Below are 18,645 nucleotides of genomic sequence, written 5' to 3'. Positions count from 1 at the left end.
TATTGAAGAAGAATCTTGAAGAATAGGTAGAAGTTTTCTGTGTGGAAATGGGTGTTTGTGTTCTAGGTTAAGGGAACCTGGTGTGTGTAGAGGACTCTCATTCAGTGAAGATGGAGTTTAGGCTGCACATAGAGGGTAGTGAGAAGTGAGCCAGGAAAGCTAGGCATGGGCTAAGGAACACAACTTAGGCTTTATCTTAGAGGCAACTCACCGGAGGGGGTGATGAGCTACCAAGGGGAGTGTTCTAAAACAAGTTATGAGGGGGCCAGCAAACTTTTTCTGTGAAAGACCAGATGATAAATATTTTTTATTTTATTTTTTTAAGAATGTTTATGATTTTAGAGAGAGAGGAAGAAAGAGAGGGAGAGAAACATTAATGTGAGAGAAATATCAACTGGTTGGTTGCCTCCCATTCGTGTCCCAACTGGGGATCTAACCCACAACTTAGGTACATACCCTGATCAGAAATCGAACCCACAGCCTTTTGGAGCATGGGACGACACTTATAACCAGCTGAGCCACACTGGCCAGAACAGGTGGTAAATCTTTTAAGCTTTGTTGGCGGTATCACAACTATTCAGTTCTGCCACTACAGTGCAAAAGCAGCCATGGAGAGCATGTAAATGAATGAGCGTGGCTCTGTTCCAATAAAACTTTATATATAAGAAACAGGCCATGGGCTAGACTCACCTGTGAGCTGTAGTTTATCAAGCCCTGCTCAAGAATGCAGTTGCTGGTGGCCCTGACTGGTGCGGCTCAGTGGGTTGGGTGTTGTCCTGCAAAGCAAAAGGTCAGCCAGTGCTATTCCCGGTCAGAGCACATGCCTGGGTTGCAGGCTGCACCTCCTGTTGAGGGTGTGTGAGAGGCAACCAATTGATATTTCTCTTGCACATTGATGATTCTCTCCCTTTCTTTCTCCCTTCCTCTCTAAAAATAAATAAATAAGATATTTAAAAAAGAAAAAAGGAATACTGATTCTGGTGGCTCTGTGGAGGTTGGATTGGAAGATGGGGAGAGAATGGAGGCAGGGAGGCCAGTTAGGAGACATTGCTTTACTTCAGGGAGAAATTGTGATATGCTTCGACATTAAAATGACAGGTCTACATGACCAATTTGATGGGAATGTGTCTAGTTGTTTCTTTAATGCTTAGTGGACTGATTTCTCCAGTGGGAAAAAAACTGTGGCTGTTCTGTAGGCATGACTCAGAACCATGCACACATCCCAGGAGGTCACCTGCTGGTCACAAGATGCCACGCTGGGTGCCTTACACAGATTACCTCATTGTTAAGCAGAATTCTTAAGGATATTAAGTTGCATTTGCTCTTTTCCAAACTGAAGTTGAGAAATGGTAAGCCGTTTGCCCGAAGTCACATACTTGTAAATGCTGGAACTGGGATTGAGAGCGGGGCTGCTGTCAAAGCCTGTGCCACTTCTGAAGTGTAGTCTCCTCCCTTCCTCGCCTGTGCAGCTCCTGCCTCTACCTTCCTGTTCTTGTTCAGACCCAGCTGACCTTTCATGGTTCTCAACAAGTCTATGGCATAGTAAGAGCTGAACCTGTGTTTTAGCTGTAAAAACAGTTAGGTGTGAATTATTCTGTTTGATGAAGGACATGCAGCCAAACCCAGGGCTGGACTTAGAGCTCTAACTGGACAATTTTGTTCATGTTACAACATGAGAACAGTGTGGTATTAGGTTATGGATTAGGAAATCCCCAAATTTAAGTACAATGCCTAGATTTAGAACATTGTCTATTCAGTGACTAATACAGAAGCACAGGAGATATTTGTCAAATTGAGATAATAATATCAGATATGGGAAAATTTATAGGTCAAGGTTAACGTCTGAAAGAACAAATCTAACAAGTTTCAAGGAAATCCATTCAGTTACCGTTCTTTCAGGTTGTCTAGTAACCGTACTGATCATTAATTTAGTGTCTGTCTAGGTTCAAATTGAGAATGCCTCTGTGCTGAGTGTTTTCAACAGGACTTTAGAGACATAGAAATATTCAAGAGCAACCTTGACTGGTGTGGTTCAGTAGGTTGAATGTCATCTGGCGAACTGAAAGGTGACTTGTTCGATTCCCGGTCAGAGCACATGCCTGGGTTGTGGGCCAGGTTCCTGGTTGAGAGTGTGCAAGAGGCAACTCATCCATGCTTCTCTCCCTGTCTTTCTCCCTCCTTTCTCTAGAAATAAATAAATCTTTTAAAATTTAATTAAAAATATTCAAGAACAACTGAATTATGTCATAGATGCAGAGGTCCTTTTTGTGAGACCTATTGGCCAGGATTGGGTGGTCATATGGTAAACAGAATGGCACAGAGACCCCCACAATTGCTGTGAATCACAGTGTGACCCTTGCCCTTGGCCAGGGAGGATGGACATACAGCAGAATTGGAGCTCGTCCAGCCCTGAGGAAGGGGAAGGCCTGTTGGAGAGGTGAATGTGTCTGCCATAATTGTTCTGTTTTGACTACCAGGATGTATTAGTTTCCTGGGGCTGCCATAACAAAGCTGGCTGGCTTAGAATAACTGAAGTGTATTGTCTCACAGTTCGGAGGGCTAGAAAAGGTATCCCTCTGAAGACACTAGAGAAGGATCTATTCCATGTTTCTCCTCTGGCTTCTGGTAGCCTTAGGCATTTTGTCTTCCCCAGGTGGCTCTTCACATAGTTTTCCCTCTACATGTGTCTGTGTCCATATTCCCCTTCTAATAAGGACATCAGTCATATTGGATGAGGGCCCACTCTACTGACCTCATCTTAACTTTGTTACATCTGAAAAGAACTTATTTCCAAATAAGGCCACATTCTGAGGTAGTCGAGGTTAGGACTTAAGCATATCTTTTCTGAGGGACATAATTCAACCTGTAGCATAGCTCTTTTCCCATGAAGAATTCAGACTGTTTCGTCAGACTGAGGTGACTAAGTTGGGCTCAGTCTAGGTCCTGCTTCAAAGTCTTTTCATCTGTGGTCATTTTTTCTCCACTTCCTCCATATGATCCTTGGAACATGGGGATTCTGTCTCTATTTATGCATGGTTTATCGTGTTTCAGATGGTTTCCTGTCCTAACTGCTCAGCCTTTGCATTGGCAGCATTCTCTGGGCACGCTCACTGCCTCTGTGCCCCCAGCCTCTCCTTTCCCTACTTTGTACTTTGCTCATTCACTTATTATATTAGTTCATAAAGCAATAAGTGTTGAGTTCCTGTGGCATTCCAGGCATACACTAAGCTCTGAGAATATAAAGACAAAAACAGGGGAAAAGAGAGTTCTTGCTCTCAGGGAGTTCTTGCGGGAGGCCATACAAGCAGACAGGGTGAAACAATGGAAAAGGGGAGTGTGTGTGCAGATTTTTATGTGCTGTTCTCAGCATAGCATCTCGCTTGGCTCCCTCATGCTGACAGTAGAGAGGTCCAGCAAGCAGAGCGCACCAGGCCGCTTCAGCAGCTTCTCTGGTCATCCCTTACCTTTCACTTTGTGCTATACCCATTTTTGATCTACTTGCTTGTTTCCCAACTCTACGGTTTTCTGCCTCAAATCTTGTCTTTCTGCGCTACTGCTCTTTTTGTTACAATGTGTTTCCCTTCGCTATCCTCAGGTACTATGTATCTACTTGATTAATTTGATTAATTCCCTTCTTCTTAGAAGCTCATCCCTGGGGCTGCTCCTCCAGGAGCTGTCTGTGCCGCCCACCCGCCCAATCCTCTTGGAGCTTCCCTATACTCCCCTCCCCCAAAGAGACACTGACCAAGGCTTGTTTATCTTCATAACTCCAGTATCTAGTGTTATGTCTGTGTTAATGGTGCTTAATCGATAAATGAGTAAATGAATGATTCCTAGTCGGTGCTCTGCTTCTGCTCCACAGGCTGTACTTTTCTGTAGGCCTCTTTCCCTCCAAATCACATGTCTGATTACCACGTTTTCTCTACCATTAATCCAGAGACCTTACTGCTCATGACAGTCTTTCTGTTATGCTGACACCTCAGCTGTGCTGGCTCTGACAGTCAGTCCACACGTGGTTACCACTGGCTGCCAGCTCTTCAGTCGTCCTCGCTTCACACTAAGAAAGCCCTGCTTCCTTACTTGTGGGAAGATGGTTCTCAGAGGAAAAGCAGAACTTCCTCTATGGCCTTCTCTGTTTCTCCATTGTTTCTCCATTTCCAAAGGTTCCCCCATCCCAATTCCAAGAGCAAGGGACACCATTTCTGCTTCAACACTGATTAATTCAACAAGCTTTTTTTTTTTTTTTGAGTACCAAGTTTCCACCTGGGGCTATGGTGAAGCACACTAACATATATCTTGTGTCTTCCTTTCTAACCACAAAAATATTTCTTTTTTTAAATCCTCACCTGAGGATATGTTTATTGATTTTAGACAGAGAGGAAGAGGGAGACAGACAGGGGTGGGGGTGGGAACACCAATGTAAGAGGCAAACATCAATCGGCTGTCTTCCATATGTGCCCCGACCAGGAATTGAACCTCCAACATTTTGGTGCATGGGACGACCCTCCAACCAACTGAGCCACCCGGCCAGGGCAAAAAGATGTTTCTTTTATCCTTTCTTACATTTCCCTTGTGTACTGAAAAACACAGTGATTTTCAATTTTGCAGCATTAAAACTCTTCAAATGAAATCTTATATGGAATACCAATAAGTAAAACAGAAGAAACAAATATTTTTGTATATATTATATTATTTGATAATTACAATTTATAACGTACAGTTAATTAATGAAAACAATGATGTTGTTATAGTGAATATAAAAATTTGAAATGGAGGGTTTGGGATGGCAGTCGCAGCCTCATAGCATCCTCACTCTTCATGCATCCCTGTATTTTATATATTGGTTGGGCAACCTTGAGAAAATTCTGACAGCTAGACACTGGAAGTGATAGCACTTTAAACAGGATACCTAGCAGCTTCAGGTTATTCTGACTAAAATGCTCCAGAAACTTGAAAGAGGAATATAGCAAAATTTGGTTAAAGTTGACTCACTAACACTATGTAATTGTTTGTATTCCTTAATTATAAAGCATCTAATTAAAAGGAATGGATGAACAGGTTCTTCAACCAAGTTATATCTTTGTTTGACAAAAATACTTCTCAAAAATATATTTGCCATTATGAGTTGTTAATTATATTATTAAAATCATTTTCAGAAACTTCAGTTCCTGTTTCTCTCTAGTAATCACTTAAAACCTTTAACGCAGTAAAAAAAAATCAGACATGTTGAGTTGAAACTCATCATAACATTTCATGGGTTATAGGAGGGATGGTAAAAGCATGGCCCTGCATTCTTGAGTTGTTCTTGTTTGGATTTTTAAACCCAACACTCATTGTTTTATGAACTAATAAGTGAGTGAGCAAAGTGCAAAGCAGGGAAAGGAGAGGCTGGGGACACAGATGCAGTGAGTGGGGCCAGGTCCTCTAAGGATAAAACAAGCACCAAAGCTGCCAATAATACTTAACCATTGTACCACATGTTATGTGGTCATTTATTACTGTACAGTTTATTACTATATCTTTACACAAGCATAGGTATTCCTGAGCCTTGCCTAGCATTCAGTTGAGCGTGGCACATGTGAGCCAGGGTGGTGGGAGTGCACTTGATCCTACAGTTTCACAGCATGAGAAGACTTGTATGGATCTGAATTGTTAAAAGACATTTTTGGAACTACAGCTTTCCTAATTAATGCCATACCTACATGTGTTCAAACATATTCGCAGCTCTGGCAAGAGAACCTTTATTTTGAAGTAGGTGTGAATATATTAACCTGTAGTTGATGGGTCTGTGATGGTTCACATGTGACATATCACACACTTGAGTGTGTCTGTCTACAGTTAAAAAAAATTTTTTTTAATGTTATTTAAATCCAACATTGGTAGAACCCTTGAAACAAATAGGTCGAACTTCCTTGTAAGACAATTGTGGTTTCAGGGAAGCTGCAGAGCTGGCTTGATGGGGCCTTCCTGTTAGGATCAGAAAAACATGTGTCCCACTTGGGGCTTTCACATCCCAGGTGCCCAGCAGTTTGGGTGAATTGACTAGAATTGGCACGGCACAGGTCCTGTGTAGCTGTGAGACTAGCTCCCTCTGGTGCGAAGGTTTCGGTGGAAGCTTCCTGCCTCCCCAGTGATCCACACAGTTCCCACCACAGAGGGCTTGTCCCCCGCAACCTAGAATTTCCCTTTCCTCTGGCTCCATTAGGGGCTTCCCTGGGCTTGGACTCCCTATAGTCAGGGCTTTTGATCCACCCTTCTGACTTCGTCAGGGTTCCTGTGCTTATGACCTGGTTTTTATAATTGTAATAGACTTAGAAGTCAGCTTGGGACTTGTAGGTCAAAGCACAAAAGCAGCTGATGATCTGGAATGCTTCTTGTTCCCGTGTGTGTGTTCTTTGGTTGGCATTATTTCTGTGACATACGTTTGCAGATGTCTCAAGTATGCTGGGCTTGGGGGGCCTCGCTGGTGGTAGACTGAAGCCTTTGCTTAAATACTGGTTAGGAATAAAATGGCAAGGGAATCGCCTTTTTAATGGCCTTGGTTAAGGGTCCACAAGTCTACCACCGTGTCCTGCCCTACTTGCAGTTCTAGAGAAAAAGCCACCCAGGATTTGGTCAGAATTATTCAGGCTGACCACAGGGCTGAAATTCTTTCCATGTCTGGTGTGGTACGAAGGCTGTGATTCTGTCGGCCCGCTTCCTGCCGATCTCCAGGACAGTTTCTTCCTTCTGCAGCTGACTGTGGCAGTCTGGTTTTCTCCAGGGTCCAGCCACAGGCCTTTTCCTTTATATTTGGTGTTCTCTGTCAGGGTTACCTCATTTATTTTCATACTTCAGATGATGACTCTGAAATGCCTTAATTATCACTCCAGGATCTCAGTATGACTCCAATCTTCCTTTCCAAAGCCCCCCACCCCCCAAACTTCTTTACTTCCTTTTCTATACATATCTTTCAGCCCCAGAATTGTAGCTCTTAGTTTCTTAGCACATTGGGGTAAAGGGTGGGACAAATTTCATCGCAGAAGCAGGTATTGGGTTTCAATCAACATCCAATTTTTTTCCTAATACTTTCCAGCTGGGTTGACTTCAGGCATGTGGCAGTCAAGTGTTACCGAAGCACCCAGAGGTCAAGTGTTACTGAAGCACCCAGTGAATTAAGCCAGCTGAGACTTGAACATGGGGACTTTGCTGGTGCACAGCTCTTGCCCTAGAGGTCAACTGCTCTGTTTCCTGGTTTAGCCACCTCTCTGTTTTCACCACACTACCTGTCTGTCTAACAAGCTGACCAAACTCGGTGTTCTTGGGTCTGCCTGTGCCTTCTCCATGAAGGAGAATCTGATGATGTAAGGCCCTTATTATCAAAGAGCTTACAGCCTAATACAAATATATGAAAAGCATATACTCTTACTGTCTGCAAAAGATGGGCACACAGGATTATAAAAGTACAAAGAAGATGGCAATTATGTGTGTAGGGGAGGACCAGAGAATGTTCTTGCAAGAGGGGATGTGACGTGGATCTTGAAGGATGGGTAGGACCCAAAAATGCAATCATGTAGAGAAAAACCCAGAGGCAGAACCAGGCTGGAAGTGTATGGGGAAGAGTGACTCCACTTGCCTGGACATTGGGCTGTGTTGGAAAGGTTGAGAAGAACCCATGAAGAGTCTTGATCTGCAGGCTCACATTGGAATTTTACACTGTAGGTGACAATATTAGAACAGAGCAGTGGCATTATTAGAACACTGTTTCTGAATGCTCCATCTGGCACCAGTATATGATATTGGGGTAGAGGGAGAAGACAAGGAAGGAACTCCTGAGTTGGGTGAGCGATAGTAGGAATGGAGAGTTTGAATAGATGTGAGAATTTTCAGGACAAGAGAGAGGAAGAGTTTGTGATGAGTGATTGAACCTGAGTGATTGGGAAGCTCAGGATATTATGAACAGTGTAGAGAAAAAGAGTAAGTGGATTGGTGGAGGGAATGAAGTTGGGGCACTTTGGGCTGAAGAGATCTCTGGGAAATCCAGGTAGAGTCTTCCATTTCCCCCTCATCCAACCTCAGTGTTCTGGACTCCCCTTTCAGGTCAGGACAGTATGGCTCCCTGTTCTAGTTCTTCCAGCTAGGACCAGCCCCACCTTATTCCCTAGGTTTATCTAGTTGAAGCAGTAAATTCTTGAGCCCTGACCCACTGGGCACAGATACCAGGGCTTTGGTCCCAATGGGCCAACACTAAGGCTAGTCATGAGAACCTTGTTGCCCATATCCAATCTTGTGTTTTGCTCCCAGGACCAGTTTTTCTTGTCTCCTTTTCAATTACATATCCCCTTTCTGATGTTCTCACTCATAGGGCCTTCCTGGGACAGAAACCCCTGCCCCCAGGCTGGTGCCAGGGCTCTGATACCCATGGACAGAACCCAGAGGCTAAAAGCTAGTCCACAGCTTCCCAGGTTTTCTGTCTGTTCCACCAACCTGGAGGACACCTATGGCTTCTACTCAATGATCATTGGAAGACCCGTAGAGTTGGCTCAGCTCTTGCCTTCAAGGCTCAGGTCCAGTGCCTGTATCATCCTCAAGGGTGGGCCTTAGCCTTGTCCTTATTCCCAGGTGCTACTTGAAGTCCAACACCAACACCTCACCATTAACTCCCAAGGAAGTGTGAGGTGTCCCACTGATGCACAGCAAACTGCACATTGCACTCACCTGTGACCTTTGATGAAAGCATGTTGCATCCTGCCTTCCAGGTTTTGAACATTCCTTTGGATTCTCACCCTCCTTCTGTCCATACCCTGGTGGTTCTTCCACACTGGACATGTGGCCTTCACGCTACACTGGAGGTTTTTGGACTGTGGTGAGGATGTTTCCTTTTTAGTTGTTTCTGCTGCTGGTTGCACTGTGGTGCTCACAGTGCCATCATCCAACTCCCTGGGAGCTTCCTTCGTGTTATGGTTTAGGGACTGCAGAAATAAACTGAAGCTGGGGAGACAGCCTGGAGCATCCAGAGCCTTTGTGATTTAGTCAAGCATCTTCAGCCACTTTCTTCTTGTTCTGAAGACTTCACGTTATTAAAACCATTCCTCGCCAACACTAAATACATTTTGCACATGCTGCTTGAAAAACTGGCTTTCTCGGAGATGTAATATTTCACTGAAACAGTTCCTCTGGGTAGGCTGAAGCCAGCAGCTATGGAAACTCAATATTTGCTTTATACTGTGAAATTTTAGGACTGGACTGCTTTTCACATTTCTCAGATATGCTGCCCATTTGAAAAATAAAAATAAAAATAAGGCATTCTTGGCAGAGTCCTGGTGGCATGATCCAAATATCCCAGCTTGTGTTTCTATGTATTTAGAGATAAAGCAATGAGGAAATGTGGTTCAAAATGCCCATGATATAACTTTGGCCCATAAAAGTTAGAATTACCGTTTACTGAGCACCTATTGTGTGCTAGGCATGTTACATATTCTGCATCTTCACAACCACCGTGAGCATGCCAGCCCTGGGTCTGTTTGCCTCTGACTCCTGCTCTGCTCTGGAGAGCCCAGGCTGACCTGGATTGGAGGCTACCTTTCTCAGGCTCCAGGGTGCTCTGGCTTCCTGCTAGATTGGGCCAATAGAGACACCAATGGCAGGCTAGGGGTAGAGAAGAGGAGGAAGCCAGAGTACATCTTCCCTCTTTCGCTTCATCAAGCCTCTCCTCCAGTAGTGACTGCATCTCCATGGCCCCATCTCCCACTATTTGAGCCCTCCATATTACCTGGTGATCCTGGCTCCTGGGTAACACTTCCTCCTCCCTTTGTCCCAGTGACCTTGACTCTCTGGTAACACTACCTCTTCCCTTTGTTCATTCAACTGCCTGCTGCTTGTTGTTGTTAATCTGTGGATCACCTCATGGTGCCATCTGTATGACCTTACTCCCACCAATTTCATCCTTTTAAAGTCATACCAATTTGATATCTTTAAACTATTGACTTTGTTGTCATTGCAGCAATCTGTACATCTCAGCTTCTCTACCACCTTCAACATGTACTTTTGTGTTTATCATTGCAATCAGTTCCCTGCATTGCATTCCTTCCGTTGCAAATACTTGAAGCGGTTTCTATTTCTCTGCTTGGATGCTGACTGATGTATTGAGGTAGACATCATAAACTTTGTTTTAAGATGAGGAAACAAAGGGTCAGAGTGTTAACTGACTTACACAGTCTTAAAATAGGAAATAGTGGAGCTTGGGTTTAAGCTCGGGCTGGATCAATTTTGAAGCTTGTGCCCTTTCCCACACCCAAACCTGTCTGTTTCTTGGTGCCACACAAACCAAGTATAACTTCTCCCATTTAATCCCTTCATATTTTGGAAAAAGAAAACTCATAATCTCCTTCACCAAGATTTCCCTAGATGAAATGTTCTTTTTCCTTCCCCTGTTCTTCATGAAAAAGAATTTTGATTTTCTCCTAATGTTCTGGTTGAGTCTTCTACATTGATGCTTCTTATACTTTAATGTGAGGGTTATGATTCAAGATGACTCAGGAGGTCATGCATAAATGTTTTTAATTAGACTTTTTGGAAGAGAGATGATTTCAGAGTTACATGCATTTGCAAGAAATAATACAGAGGTGCTATGTTCCGTTTAACCAGTTTCCCTAATGGTAATGTCTTGTAAAACTATAGTATAATTTTAAGCAGAATTTGACCTTGATATAGTCAAGATACAGCACACTTCTATCATCACAAAGATTCCTCTGCTGTCTTTTTATAGCTACACTCACTTCCCTTCTGGACCCCATTATTTCCTTAACCCCTAATTTGTTACCAAATTAGAAACAATTAATTTTTTCCATTTCTATAATTTTGATATTTCAAGAATAGTATATAAATGAAATCATACAATATGCAAACTTTTAGGATCTAGTTTCTTCACTCAGCATAATTTTTTAGAGATTCATTCATATTGTTGCATGTGTTAAAAGTGTTTCTTTTTTTCTTGTTGAGTAGTATACCATGGAATGGATGTACCACAGTTTGTTGAAACATTCATCCAGTGAAGGAAGTTTGGGTTGTTTCCAGTTTAGGGGTATTACCAATAAAGTTGATATAAATATCTCTGTGGGATTTTGTGTAATCATAAATCTTTATTCCTTGGGAAAATGCCTAGAAGTGCATTTGCTGGGTTGTCTAGTTTTTTTAGAAAATGCCAAATATTTCCACAGTAGCTGTTTTATTTTACATTTCCACAAGCAATGTATGAATGATACAGTTTTTCTACATCTCTGTCAACATTTGTTGGTGTTGGTTTTTAGTTTAGTCATTTTGATATATGTGTAGTGGTATCTCATTGTGGTTTTAAGTTGCATTTTCCTAGTGACTAATGATGTGTAATATCTTTTCATGTGCTTTTTTGCTATATGTATATCTTCTTCTGTGAACTGTTTCTTAATGACTTTGTTGCTGTTCTGAATAGATTGTTCACTTTTTAAAAATATATTTAAAAATTTTTTAAATTTTATTTTTGATTTTAGAGAGAAGGGATGGGAGGAAGAGAGGGAGAGAAACATCAAAGAAAGAGAGACACATCAATGGTAACCTTCCAGATGTGCTCTGACCCGGGACTCAACCTGCAACCCAGGCATGTGCCCTAACAGGAAATTGAACCAGTGATCTTTTGGTTTGCGGAATGATGCCCAACAAACTGAGCCACACTGGCCAAGGGATTGTCCACTTTTTTACTGTTGAGCTTTGACGGCTCTTTATATATTCTAGATACTGGTCCTTTTAGTAGGTATATGATTTGCAAATACCATAGTGGGCAAAAGTAGGTTTATTGTCGTTTGTGTGGATAAAGACATGCAGGTTATGATTATTACAATAGCTCTATTAACTGTGTTTTATGTACTCACAATTATAAACATACTTTCACCCACTCCTGTATTTTTTTCTATATCTTATCTTTTTTATCCTCTTAACACAAATGAAATGTTTTTAATTTTGATGAAGTCCAGATTATCAATATTTCCTCTGTTGGATTGTGATTTTGGTGTCAAGTCTAAGAATTCTTTGCCTAGCCCTAGGTCCCAAAGATTTTTTTCTAAAAGTTTCATAGTTTTACATTTTACATTTTGGTCTGTGATCCATTCTGAGTTAAATTTTATATAAGGTACGAGGCTTAGATTGAGCTTACTTTTTCACCTATGGATGCTCCAGCACCATTTGTTGAAAAGACTCTTTCCTCCATTGAATTGCTTTTGCACCTTTGTCAAAAATCAGTTGGCCATATTTGTGTAGATCTATTTCTGGGTTCTCTCTTCTCTTCCATTGATCTACATGTATGTCTCTGCAGTAACACACAGTCTTGATTAATATAGCTGAAGGGTAAGTCTTGAAATTGGATACTCATTTCTCCCTTTTTGAAATTTGTTTTAACCATTTTAGCTCCTTTGCATTCATAAAAATTTTAGCGTATCTTAACTATATGTACAAAAAATCTTGCTGGTGTTTTTAATATGAATTGTTTATGCTTGTTTATCAATTGGGGGATAATTAGCATCTTTTTAATGTTGAGGTTTTCAACTGACAGACATGGTATGTCCCTTCATCTGTTTAGATCTTTCCCTTCTCTTGTGTAGTTTCACTATTCAAGTTCTGTACATATTTTATTAGATTTCTATCAGTATTTCATTTTTTGAGCAGTTGTAAATGGTATTCTATTTTAAATTTCACTGTCCACATGTTCTTTGCCGTATATAGAAGTAAAGTTAATTTTTATATTTGTGTTTATCTTGCCTGTGACCTTGCTGAACTCACTTATTAGGGTTTTTTGGTTTGTTTTTCTTTCTGTAGATTCCTTGGGATGTTCCATGTAGACCACCATGGATGGCATCTGCAGATAGGCATAGTTTTATCTCTTCTTTTTGATCTCTATCTGATCTATAGCTAAGGGGTAATTTTTCTCAGACTGCTCTTAAGACTTTTTTCTTTGTTTTTGATTTTCAGGAGTTTAATTACCTTGTTTGGGATGTGCTCAATTTCTTGAATCTGTAGGTTTCTGTCTGTTGCCAAATTTGGGGATTTTACAGCTATTCTTTCTTTTTCTGTTTTTAAATCCTCACCTAAGGATATGTTTATTGATTTTAGAGGGAGAGAAAGGAAGAGAGAGAAGGGGTGGGGAGAGAGAAAGAGAAACATTGATGTGAGAGAGAAACATCGATCAGCTGCCTCTTATACATGCCCCAACAGGGATCAAACCCACAACCTAGGTATGTGCTCTAACAGGGAATCAAACCTGGAACGCTTTGGTACATGGGAGGACATTCCAACCAACCAGAGCAGCCATTATTTCTTTGATCACTTTTTCAGGTCTGCCTCTTTTCTCCTCCTCTTCTCGAACTCTGATAGTATGAATGTTAGATCTTTTATTATAGTCTCATAGACCCCTAAGGCCCTGTTTTATTTTAAAAAAAAATTTGTGTCTATTTTCACTCTGTTGTCCCACTGAATAAGTTCTATTGTTTGTGCTCTCTTCCAGTTTACCAGTTCTTTCCTTTGTCCCTTTCATTCTGCTATTTGAGCCCACTTAATAAAATTTTTTAAATTTTGATTATTATACTTTTTAATCCTACCCTGGCTGGTTTGGCTCAGTGGATTGAGTGTCGGCCTGCGAGCTAAGTGTCGCTGGTTCGATCTTCCAGTCAGGGCACATCAGAGAAGGAAAACTCTGACTCCAAAAAACCTCCGCTGCCTTGCGGCATACCTCTTCAGGGGAAAGGCTAAGGTAGTAAACCCCGACAGAAAATCCGGAGCCGGAGTCCCTAAGGCGGTTTGACATTGCAGTCAACACCGGCAACTCCTGCGGCGCACCTGAAACCAAGCTGTATTGATTCCGTCTTTCCCTTGGACCCTTCAGCTGCGAAGAGAGAGGGGGTCTGCTGCATGGGCAACAGCAGACCCTCCATATCACCCTGCCCAGGCTCTGTAGCTTCAGCTTCACTGGAGAGGACACTCCAGCGTCATCGCAAGATGTCGATTCAACATGGGAGGAGACAGATACTGTGTCACTCCCGAGTCGGACTGCACAACCATTCTCGGCGGTGCAGATAGACTCTTAAGAAGCTACACCATCGTCTCTCGAGACGGACGGCTGCCGCCGACGACGACTTTTTAATCCTAAAATTTTAACTTTATTCTTTGTATCTTGTATTTCTTTGTTGGGACATTTTATTTCTTTGCTAAGGATTCCCTTTTCCCCCATTTGTTCTAAGCACATTCGTAATTGCTCATTGAAGTATTCATATCATGGCTGCTTTGGCACCTTTGTCAGATTACTCTAATAGCTCTGTCAGGTATTGATAGGCTTCTCTTTACTGCTGGGTGAGAAGAGGAGTTCTGGATCTTATCTGTTCTCCACTGACATTGTGCTGGTGACAGTGGGGCTTGTAACCACTAGAGGTGGTGAAAGTGCTGACTCCGCACAAGGGCCCCTATCGACACTACCCCAGCAGGGAGGGGGAGGGGGAGGAGCACCTAGTTACTGCTGGGTGGGGATGGAAGTCCAGGCTTCCCATGTGGTCTCCACTGACCCTGCCAGGAAGGGTGGTAGCTCATGACCAGCTGTCTGGGATTCCCATGTTCCTACTTGACTTTTGCTGACACCAGGCCAGTGTCTACCCCTTTGCTGCCTACCGCTTTCCTCCAGACATGCCGTATACTGTAAGTCATGTTCTTCCTTCTCTCTCCAGTGCCTTTCTTTACTCTGGGGACATTGGGGTGCCTTGTTATAGCCTCTCAAAGGTAGAAGCCTAGGCTTATCACTCAGCCTTTGCTTGAGTGGGTGTAGGTGGGGCCACGATGTTTTGATAGTGTTTGGCTGAAGGAGAGTGGTTATTATCTCGCTAAGCTGTTCTTTTCCTGGTCCTCTGTCTAGAGGGCAGGCATTTGCTGTTGTTGTTGTTTTGGTCTGTACCTGTTGGGTTGGTTTACCAGGGCTAACTCAGTAGTCCAGGTAAAGAATAAATGTTCAAAACTAATATCCAGTTGTCACAGCACTGTTTGTCAGAAAGACTGTCCTTTCTCCATTGTATCGCCATATTTATTCTGTTCTAAAGCCTGTGTCTGGCCACCTTAGCCCCACTCACTTTAGTCCTTGACTCTCATCTTTGTGACAGAACTCATTTTAAAGAATTCGTGTGCCAGCTACTATGCTAGCCAGCATGAACGGAAAAGGATATGAAATCACCAACAGCCAAGAGCTTGTGGTCTCCATCCTGGATGGAACTTGTGCTAGAGGCGCAGGCCTGATGGTCCCATCATGCCCACTTACCAACAGATACTTTGGTAGATGGGCTGGATGTGAAGCCAGGCATCTGTGGGTCAAGGACTGAATGGTGGTAAAGAGATGGAGATAGGAAATTTAAGTTTCAGTGAAGATGTATGTCTAGGAAGGGAAGGAGAGTGAGTGTCAGGGACCTAGAATGGTGGCTGAGCAAAGGGAAGATCTTTAAGGATAGGAGCAATTAAGCAAGTTTCTTGTAGGTAAGGAATAGATAAGACCAGAAAACCAAAAGAGAGAGGTTTCTAGAGTACTTGGAAAAGAATTTAAAAATGCTTGAAAGAAAAAATAGACGTACATATATACACATAGATATATACATGTGTGTACGTGTGTACATGTATGTTTATGCATATACACACCTGTGTATATATGTACATGTGTGCTATGTATTTCACATATATACAGAAAGAGGGAAAGAAGGGGAAAAGGAAGGGAGAGATTGAAAGGTCGAGAAAGAATTATATACATAATTTCTCTCTCTCTTTCTCTTTCTATATGTCTACCTGTTGCTATAGAGAGATGGAGATCAATCAATAAAGGGAAGGTGAAAGAAGGATGAATCATTGATGAAATGAAATCTTATAAGAAGAAGGAATGTCAGCCTGTGGGCAGGAAAGCAGGCAGGTGAGGACTGGGGTGGTCCCGTGGTTAGGCCTGCAGGTGGTGGGAGGGCAACAGAACTGGGTAAGAGCTGAGTGTCATGCAAGTACAGTAGCCCTGCTGTGTAGAGAAAAGTGACTGTAGAATGAGACTTGTGTACTGGGTGACCTGGAAAGTATAAGAAGCCAGAGGTCTCAGAGGTTGGGCACTATGCTTTCTTTGATTCCACGAATGAGAGAGGCAGAAGGATAAAGATCCTGGTTTGAGAGTGGTATTTCTGAATGTGAGTCATTCATCTGACTGTCACTCAATGTCAGCTTTGTGCTGTGGGAAACTCTGGGAACAAAGAGAAGAACAAAATCATAATCTCTGTCCTTAAGAGGTTCACAGCCCAAATTTCAGAGTCAGCGCTTTGCAGGTGATGACAAGGTCCAGGATGCATCCCTGGCAATGATTTGCTGCAGTGGGTCGGAGAGTCTGGTTGGCCAAGCAAAGGCAGCTGAGCAGCTGGCCGGCCAGCATGTTGGATGTGTCATCCACACATCAGTCCTACAGAGAAAATCAAGTTTGTCTCTGCTCAGTCATTTGTCAGGGGCCACGTGTATCCTCTTTCCATCCTGTAATGTGGGAGCTATCTTTCCATTGAAGCCTTTGCATCTCAAACTCTGTGACCACTCTGGGGTCCATTCTTAGGGCGATTTTCATGAGTATAGAGTGGAGGGTGAGAGCATCTCAGAGAGCTGCTTCCACACTTCGGTGCACAAATCTCTAAAGAACTATCAGTCGTGGGCTTGCTTAAAGTTTCCTTCTTTAATTTTTTCACCAGTAAAATGGAGATAGGAAGGTGCCACAAATGCTTGCGAGGCAGAGGGAGCTGGGACAAGTATCTACAAAGACGTAAATAAACCAGCAGCAGCAGCAGCCGGTGCTGCAGGAGGCAGCAGGAGGCAGTGATGACGAATGAGTGTGTCTGCATGGAGCAGGGGGACTGCTCAGGGCGCTGTGAGCTCTGTGACAAATTTCATTCTTTCCACGCACCTCTAATCGAAGCCGGCAACTTAAAGGAGCTGTGTAGGATCCAGGCCTTCCAGAGGCCCCCGCTGGCTTCCCTAGCTGAGTGAACAGAGAGGCCTTGAGACTTCTGGATGAGAGGGACAGGCTATGGGAATCCACACATCAGCATTTCCAGTTTTTTTATGTCCACACAGACTTCAGGAGATCATTTCATAGCCCATCTGGGCATTGCTGTCTGGGAACCGAATCTCCTCCTTTCCTGTTTCAGAGAGGCTGGCCTGCAAACTTCACTGATGAGGGGTCATGTGGACACATCCCACTCTCAATGTTTCGTGGGTTTTGGCTGACAGCAGGGAAGAGGAAGCATGTGTCTTTGATCTTGTACCCTTTACTTCCCTTTCTGCTGTGACCTTGGAAGGTCAGTGTCTGGCTGTCTGGTTTGAATTCCAGATTAAACTCTGGCAGGGGGCTTTGCCCTTCAGGGGATGGTATTCCATCTTTTTAGGGGTCTAGACAAACATCATCAAGGCTGCTCCTCTCAGTGGCTCATGATGACAGCAGGTGTAATACATGATGTGATATCCTGGGCATGCGATGCTTTCTGATTGTGCTTGTGCCATTTCTTTTTTTCTTTTAGAGCCTGAGAAGCCAACTGGGGCCAGCCAAGTTTTGGGAGCTGTGCTACTTGATACTAACGTCACCAGGGATGAACTGTTCTTACCAGAGATTCTTCTGTTCCTGACAGCATACCTCTCCCCAGGTAGCTAAGGGAATAATGAGATTTTTTACCACCCTCTGCTCACTATGTAAGAAGAAGCCCTTGCATGGGGACTTACATACCAGGGATGCTCACTGCTGTTACTGCAATTTAAAATGAAATACATCATCGGCAGGCACATTTCATTTTATACATTCAGTGATTATGCTAGGTATAAATGGGTTCCAGAGAAGATGAATTCACAGAGCTGGAAATGAGGTTACCTTTAAAATGAAAAATAACATACAATGCATGCAAATAGCCATTTAAGCTAAGAGGTGGTACTCATAACACAGGTTGTAATCTTTATCAAGAGACGAGCATGTCTTCAGGAAGGCAGAATTCTGAGATGTAAATCATAAAAAGGAGCTCTCTCTTTTCAATCATATTACACTTTGTCAGTAATTAGGTGAAGGAGCTTTGCATCTTAGGTGAAAGAAAGCTGTCATAGGGTAAGATTTATAAGCATGGGTAAGTTCTGTCCAAAGAGAGCATGCTGTGATGCTGGTTCACTGGCCCTAGAGTGTTCCCTAGACGTGATTTTCCCCTAGAAGAGTGTGGGGTTAATGTAATGGGGCACCACTGGAAGAAAACCCCGGCTTTGAAAATGTGCAGCTCCTTAGTCCTAATTTTGTCCTTGCCAGGATAATCTCTGGGGTCACTGTCTGCAGGAGGACCTGATCTAGATTTTCAGCAGGTGGCAGGGTCAGTGGAGATCACATGGGAAGCCTGGACTTCCATCCCCACCCAGCAGTAACTAGATGCCCCTCCCCAGTCCCCTCCCTGCTGGGGTAGTGTCGATAGGGGCCCTTGTGCAGAGTTTACCAATTCTTTCCTTTGTCCCTTTCATTCTGCTATTTGAACCCACTTAATAAAATTTTCTAAATTTTGATTATTTTACTTTCTAATCCTAAAATTTTAACTTTATTCTTTGTATCTTGTATTTCTTTGTTGGGACATT

General features: G+C 42.9%; 1 protein-coding gene across 4 annotated transcripts in view; it reads left to right on the top strand.

Annotated features, from left to right (window-relative positions):
• EVA1A (eva-1 homolog A, regulator of programmed cell death) overlaps window positions 1–18,645 on the top strand; it is a 68,521-nt gene that overhangs the window by 13,722 nt on the left and 36,154 nt on the right. For 3 of the 4 annotated variants that reach the window (XM_090280302.1, XM_090280299.1, XM_090280301.1), the window contains one exon: window positions 17,565–17,687. The gene's annotated coding sequence lies outside the window, so the exon portion shown is untranslated. Of the gene's footprint in view, window positions 1–15,832; window positions 15,938–17,564; window positions 17,688–18,645 lie in introns of those variants that run through there. The other variant, XM_090280300.1, reaches the window with a different exon arrangement.

Source organism: Furipterus horrens, unplaced genomic scaffold (genome assembly GCF_987537825.1).
Source record: "Furipterus horrens unplaced genomic scaffold, mFurHor1.1.pri manual_scaffold_6, whole genome shotgun sequence".
NCBI lineage: Eukaryota > Metazoa > Chordata > Mammalia > Chiroptera > Furipteridae > Furipterus > Furipterus horrens.
This window is presented reverse-complemented; position numbering and strand designations above follow the sequence as displayed.